The sequence below is a fragment of the Ctenocephalides felis genome, unplaced genomic scaffold (genome assembly GCF_003426905.1).
Source record: "Ctenocephalides felis isolate EL2017-DRISC unplaced genomic scaffold, ASM342690v1 CF-g0.4_SCAFFOLD_01895, whole genome shotgun sequence".
Classification (NCBI taxonomy): domain Eukaryota; kingdom Metazoa; phylum Arthropoda; class Insecta; order Siphonaptera; family Pulicidae; genus Ctenocephalides; species Ctenocephalides felis.
This window is the reverse complement of record NW_020538049.1, coordinates 7198-14115: the sequence shown is the minus strand read 5'-3', so window position 1 is coordinate 14115 and position 6918 is coordinate 7198. Positions and strand designations below refer to the sequence as shown.

At 28.4% G+C, this 6918-nt stretch overlaps 1 pseudogene; it reads left to right on the top strand.

Moving 5' to 3' along the window:
* Nucleotides 1–1486: 1486 nt before the first annotated feature.
* Nucleotides 1487–3237, top strand: LOC113380109 (annotated as a pseudogene).
* The last annotated feature ends 3681 nt before the right edge of the window (nucleotides 3238–6918 follow it).

Genomic DNA, 6918 nt, shown 5'->3' with positions numbered 1-6918 from the left:
AACGTAATTATTTACAGGAAATATCAATTGATGCATTTGTCCTAAAAAAGGAGATCTTTTTATTGAAATGATATAAAACTATCCTAAAATGATTTATACTAGAAATTGTGAAATGAAATACAACATAATTTTTTTTGTTTAAAACTATTGTTCACTTCTAATTTCTTAGTAAAATTATAATTCATTGCTCAATTAAACAAACATAATGTAAGTATGAATATTATCTCTTATAACATGATTATTATCTATATAAATTGCTGATTTATGTAACAATTCACAATTTAAAAGTATTATTTTAATTTTGATTTAATAAATTGCATTAAATTTATATAGAAAAAAATCTTCAGAATTTTATACAATAAATTATTTTTTATTTTTATAGTCTGTAATGAACCCTTGTAGATAATATGCAAAATCCCAACTCAAATAAAATTAAATATACCGACAGCATTGTAAAATTCAATAATTAAAAATTTAAGAAATCACAATGTATATTGTAAAATATTAATTACTATATTCATGAAATTAATTCATCTTGACCACAGAATTAGTGAACTTCAAAACTTCAACAATAACGGTGATTTTAGAAAAATAACTTGAATTTTAATATTTAATTATTTATTACTAAGAAGTGGTACATAAATAAACAACAATTCAAAAAATGATAATATAATGGAAATTTAAATTTACTATTCTGCAACACGATTTTACGAATCTTTATAAATCTTTACAAAACTCTTTGAAATTTATTGTAGTGTTTTAATTTTTAAAAATGTTCAAATAATATAAAAAAACATCATTGCGTATATTGATTAACAAATAAGAATATTACAGTAGTACTATATTTAACTTCCCGTAGAGTAAGTTAAAGTAATGGGCCGAAATCAAAATGAAAATTTGTGCATATCTTCACGTTTCAGATATTAACGTTTCTGAACATTTTGGCATACATCAGAAAAACGGATATGTGTGTGTATGTTTTGTGTGTCCACATTTGTTCGTTTACGTTTTCGGGCGCACGGATTAACCGATTTGAATGGTTTAAAAAAACATTCGATGCCTATTGATAGGGAGATGTGCTGATAAGTTTTTAGCAAAGGCAGGTTCAGCCATTTCAAAGATACAGAGCTAAATGTACAAAAAAATGTTGTTATATTGATATAATGCTAAACTACATTCTGAATATGGTTCTCATTAATTACGCTATATAAAAAGAAATCTAAGAAAATGAAACTAATAAAACTCAACTGATATGATTATCAATATCATAAGACGTTTACTTACTGGAAATTTCTATAATTGAAATCATTATCAAGCACACTTGAATTAACAATTATAATTGAAATAATAGACGATCTGAAGTGAAGTGTTTCACGAAATCTCTATTGAAACCATATAAATATTAGACCCACATATAAATTTGGTTATTTTCGGTTTTATTGCAGAGCAATAAATAAACAAATGGAGATGAAGATTTTGTTTGTAATTGGGGGCTCTGATTGGAGCCAGCGTGGTTAGTGGTTGCATTTTACTTGGTTTGGTTAAATATTGTCTGTCCCATAAATTAGTTATTTATTTTATTTTAAAATATATTATTGAATATGTATCATATAGTATATATTTTTTAGGACTTCCAACTGACTCAAATCGCATTGTTAATGGAATTAATGCCAAAAATGGTTCTGCTCCATATATGGCTTCCCTAAGAGATATTAATGGAACCATTTCTGTGGAGCATCGATATTGGATGAACGCTGGATTCTTACTGCTGCCCATTGCCTTACTGAGTAAGTACTAATATATCGATTTAAATTGATAATAATAGTCATTAAGGCAAATTGCTGGAACTTTCCGTACCGTAATTAAAATTTGGTACGGAACCCAAAAAAATTGCACAAAATGTGTACACATTATTAAAATCTATATAAAATATCTGATAATTTGATGTACATATGTCCAATAAACATTTTTTGACCGACAAATGACATTTTTCTAACTTATTTTTATTGAGATACCACAACCGCTGACCTGCCTTCCCAAAATACAATCAGTTCTTCATCTTGTCAATACAAATAAAATGTTTTTTGAATTATTGAATCGGACGCTCCGTTCCCTTGAAAACTGAGTTACCGTTTTTTGGCACATTTACACCTGCCTTCGTCAAAAACTAATCAGCACGTCTTTTTATCAATACGAATCAAATGCTTTTTGAATTATTCAAATCGGTTGATCCGTGTTCCCGAAATCGTGGACAAAAATTTGTATCCGCACACACACATCCATTTTTTCTAAGCTTTGAATTGTAAAGATATATAAAAATTTTCATTTTCGATTTTTTTGCAATTACTATAACTTACCCAACGGGAAATTAAATAACCCTGTTCATAAATATGTTTTTTTTTCATATGCTTCATAAATGTTGTGCCATATATACAAACATTGCATATAGCAACAATATACCACATCTACTTATTTATCTACAATATATTCTTATTTTTTATTTTCTCTTAAGCGGTCATCTAGATACAGTTTACGTTGGTTCAAATCATCTTTCTGGCGACGGAGAGTACTACAATGTAGAAGAAGAAATCATCCATGATAAATATTTTGGTCAAACAACTGGCTTTAAAAACGATATTGCTCTCATCAAAGTTTCTAGTGCTATAAAACTAAGCAAAACTGTTCGTCCTATCAAATTGCACAAAGATTTCATACGCGGAGGTGAAAAATTGAAAATTACTGGATGGGGATTGACCAATCAAACTCATGGTGAAGTTCCTGATGCTCTTCAAGAGTTACAGGTAGAAGCACTTTCTAACTCTAAATGTAAGGCAATTACTGGTGTCCATCTTCCTGCTCACCTCTGCACCTTCAGAGCACCTCAAAAGGGTGTATGCATGGTAAGTTAAATAATGTGTATATTTTATATATGTTTTAAATTTAACTATCAAACATGATATTAGTCGTAGAAGTTTCACCTAAACAATAATATTATTATAATTTATATATTTTCTAGGGTGACTCTGGTGGTCCTCTGGTCTATAAAGGCAAGCAAGTTGGAGTCACATCTTTCGTCTGGGAAGGTTGTGCTTTGGGCAACCCTGATTTCTTTACAAGAGTTTCGCTTTATGTAGACTGGGTCAAAAAGATTCAAAAAGAATATAAATGATATGTTGATTGTCACTAAAATGCATCGATTTGGATAATTTGGTTGTGAATATAATTTTATTTCTAGCATCAAAGTTGTTTTGATTGTCGAACCCAATTAATCAAAATCGAAATATAAATATAATTGAAAGTGATTAATTATAATTGCTACTAATGCATATTATTAATAAGAGCAAAGATTTATAAAGATTTATGTATTAACTTCCTGTAGGATAAGCGTCTGATTTAAATGATTCAAAAAACTTTCTGCTTGTCTTAACAAAATAATTGATTTGGAAAAAAAATATTTTTGTTTCAACTTTTTTTTCAATTTTTTTTTAAATTTTTTTGTATATCGAAATAAATTCATATTTTATTTTCAATTCTGACTATACTTCTAATATACTTTAAACAAATAATTTCAACTTTGCAATTCAGTTTATATAATTCTTATAAATATTAGACAATGTTACAATATTTATAATAATCTATTTGAAATCATTCAGTATTTCTCGAACATTTCGTTACGGTACGGAAAGTTCCAGCAATTTACCATAAGGCACGATGCCATATACCCCACTAGTTTAAGAAAAGATTTATGTATTTTAAAAAGAGAATATTTATTTTGTAGTAAATAATACGTACAATATGAAGATGCAGAATGAATAAAAACTCATTTGATAGGCATGATAAAATTTATTAATAGTATAACTAAAATGTACCTGCATAATTGATACTAGCAAGTAGCACTAGAAATAGCTCAAATTGTGGACTAATTAGTGATTAATTAATTAGTAATTAGAGGTGTATTAAATTTTAACCATTCTCTGAGGCGACAGACTGATTTTACAATTCGATACAAGGTTGTAGTGGCTATCTAAATTTTCTTCAAAAGTCGATGTTTACTTTCTACAATTATATATCTATATTGATGTGCAGATATATTGCGCCTCTCCTTAAATATAAAAACACGTGCAAATGAGTTTGTATTAGAGAAAATGCAACAGTGAGTTGAATTACAAATGCATTTTACATTAAAACACTGATTGATCTGTCGTGACCATACACACTTCAATACCTGTGTCTTATATATTATGATTTACTTGTATTACAATTTCTTTGCATATACTTTCGACTCCATAATAAAAATGAAAGTTACTGCATTATTGCATTCGACATAATGCAGTGTTTTACTAGTACTATAAAATTATTGTTATATACCGAATTATTTGCAAAATTTACTTGATAAATAATAAAAAAATTATTTATATTACATTTAATATATAACAATTTAATATATATTGTGTTAGGTATGAACATAAAAGTTTTGTATTCTTTGGCAGTGTATTTCTTCATACGAGCAAAGACAGGTAAGAGAAATTTCACATGAGTAGAATTTTATGAATTATAGTAAAATTTAATAATCTGTTTGTATAAATGGCTTAGTTGTCCACAAAAGAAAGCTTTCAGCTTAATGTTTAAAAAAACTGATGTTTTTTTTCTTAGATGTACCTATACATGCAGTAAATATAAATTTTCAATTTACGCATAAAGAATTTTTTTGTGAATTCTGCTTGCTAAATAAATAAATAAACCAATTTTAATGAATATAAAAATGTGCCTGAAATGAATAGGCTAAAGCAGGGCTTAAAGGTCCGCCGGTAAAAGATCCATAAGCGATAACTCAAAAATCAGTAAAGTAAAGATTTTTTTAACCACAATATTTGAAAGTAGAGGGAAAGCTGTTTAAAACCAACCATCACCTTTATTCTTACGACCTTGTTATTGGAAGATAAACGCAAATATTTGAAAATCCATAACAAAAGTATTTTCTTTCGTTGTTAGTTTTTGTAGTCGTGAGCACCGTTGTTTAGTTTACGAGATCTTAATATATTTTTATGAATGCTTTATTTAATTATTTTAATAAATGTATTGTTAACTTTAAATTAGATTCAGCAGTTTTTCATATAACTTTACTTTAAAAGCTTACACCTGCGTGGGGAAACAAGAACAAACTAAACCTCTACCCTGGCAAAGGTGTAAGAAATGAAATCAAGTTAAAATAAATAATTATTCCAACTCTACGGGTGAATATTCATGACAAAATACCAGATCAAGGTTATTTACAGTGTTATCCCTGTAAAAAATGCATCCATAAAATTTAAAGTTGAATAATGTAGTTATTATTTTAAAAAATCTCTAAAAATAAACATGACATTAAACTTGTTTTGCCCCTGGCCATCGCAATTTACCTCGTCTTTGGGGTAAAAAGGACCAGATTACGAATTTTTGTAAAACAGTATAAAATCCACGTTTTTACAATGAGCTAGGAGTTTTACTGAAAATAGACAGTTGTTTGTTTGATATGTGATATCTGTTGTGTTACAATTGGTTTGTTATTTACAATATTTTTTTTAACTCTTTTTTATTTAGCAATCAGAAATACATAAAGATTCCTATGAGCTAAATTGACAATATTTAAGAGCGATGTTTAACAAGAACTCCAATGAGATCTTCTCAGTTTAACACTTAATATAATAATATTATATTATTTGTTTTTCACAATATAAATGAATCTTCCAAAATCAAATTTGACATTATACCCAGCTTCATGCTATAAATTCTTCTCTGGGTAATTAACTTCCCGTAGGGCAAGTTATAGTAATCGCAAAAAAATCGAAAATGAAAATTTTTATATATCTTTACGTTTCAGAGGTTTCTGAACATTTTGGCATACCTTAGAAAAAATGGATGTATGTGTGTGTGTGTGTGTGTGTGTGTGTGTGTGTATGTGTGTGTGTATGTATGTATGTATGTATGTGTGTGTATGTATGTGCGGATACAAATTTTCGTCGACGATTTCGGGAACACGGATCAACCGATTTGAATAATTCAAAAAACATTCGATCCGTATTGATAAGGAGACGTGCTGATTAGTTTTTGGCAAAGGCAGGTCAAGCCGTTCCGAAGATACGGGGCAAAAAGTTCCGAAAACGGTAACTCAGTTTTAAGAGAACGGAGCGTCCGATTTTAATAATTCAAAAAACATTTTATTTGTATTGACAAGATGAAGAATCGATACAACTTTCATGAAGGTAGGTCCAGCGGTTTCGGAGATATAGAGGAAAAAGTAAAAAAATGAGCCATTTGGCGGTCAAAAATGATCATTAGACATATGCACATCAAATTATCAGACATTTTATAGAGATTTTAACAATAAGTATACATTTTGTTAACATTCCTATCGGTTCCGTACCAATGCTTATGCGTAAGACAGCGACGCGGCGCTTACGCGCTTTATATTTTGTCCCTATGTAGTTAAAGCAGTACGATTGCTTTGAAAAAAAAGTTCAGATCTTCCACAATATGTCAAAATAAAGAAAAAAAAATTTTTTTCAAAAAAACAAATTTTTTAAAAAAAAAATTTTTAAAAAAAAAATTTTTTTTTTCAAAATAAAACTAATTTTTTGTCCAATTTATAGTTTCTCAAAAATCTTATTTTTTCAAAGTAATTTTTTTCAAAAATGTTAATCGTTTTAAAAAAAAAATAATAATTTTTGGTACGGGAAGTTCCAGCAATTTGCCTTAAGGCACGATGCCCTAATTGCCTTAAGACAGAATTCCACTTACAGCTAGTTTTGTAAAATAATCGAATTCCTTATCATCGACGAACACATGGTCCTTATCATCATTACATGGTTTGCATGAGAAAGTGGGGTTAAATTTTCAGATATTAAAACAAATTGCAAGTGCTTGTAACGAAAACAAGTG